The following is a 722-nucleotide window of genomic DNA, read 5'->3' as shown; positions in this document are numbered from 1 at the left end:
CCAGGTGTTTTCCTTTGAAGAAAATTATTTAAAAGTCGGTTTTAACAGGGTCGGAAATGAAACTCCTTAATGCAAAATACTAAAAATAATTCATCCCTCCACCCCCCACCCCTAAGTTTGGCCCCCTCCCCGGAAATTACAGTATGTGCGTCCTTGTCTGTAGCACCATATCTTGAATTATTCGATTCTGTCCCGGTTTTCCCATAGTACATGTTTCACTACCAATCAATCCTGTGTTCCAAACGTACATTGTTAGGAATTTTCTTCTCAAATTATGATCTAAGATTGACATTAGCAGACTTCTATTGGACCGGAAAGTCCTTTTTGCCAGTGCTAGCCTTCTTTTTATGTCCTCCTTTCTCTGTTCGTCTCGGGCTATTTTCCTGCCTTGCCTTCCTTAAGTTTTTTTTCTTCGTGATCACCAATTATGTTGATAATAAGTTTCTAGCTCCTCTCTTCTCCAGTACTTCTCATTACTTTCGTCTTTCTTCCATTTACTCTTATTCCATATTCTGTACTCTTTAGACTGTTCATTCTATTCAACACATCCTGTACTTACTTTTCACTTTCACTGAGGATAGCAACGTCATCAGCGAATCTTATAGTTGATATCCATTTACGTTGCACTTTAATTCCACTCTTGAAGCTTTCTGTTACTTCAGTCAACGCTTCTTCACTATAGGTTCAACACCACCTCCTGGTTCTTGTACATACTGCATAAT

This window comes from Schistocerca piceifrons, chromosome 5 (genome assembly GCF_021461385.2).
Source record: "Schistocerca piceifrons isolate TAMUIC-IGC-003096 chromosome 5, iqSchPice1.1, whole genome shotgun sequence".
Taxonomy (NCBI): domain Eukaryota; kingdom Metazoa; phylum Arthropoda; class Insecta; order Orthoptera; family Acrididae; genus Schistocerca; species Schistocerca piceifrons.
Note: the sequence above shows the minus strand (reverse complement) of the source record.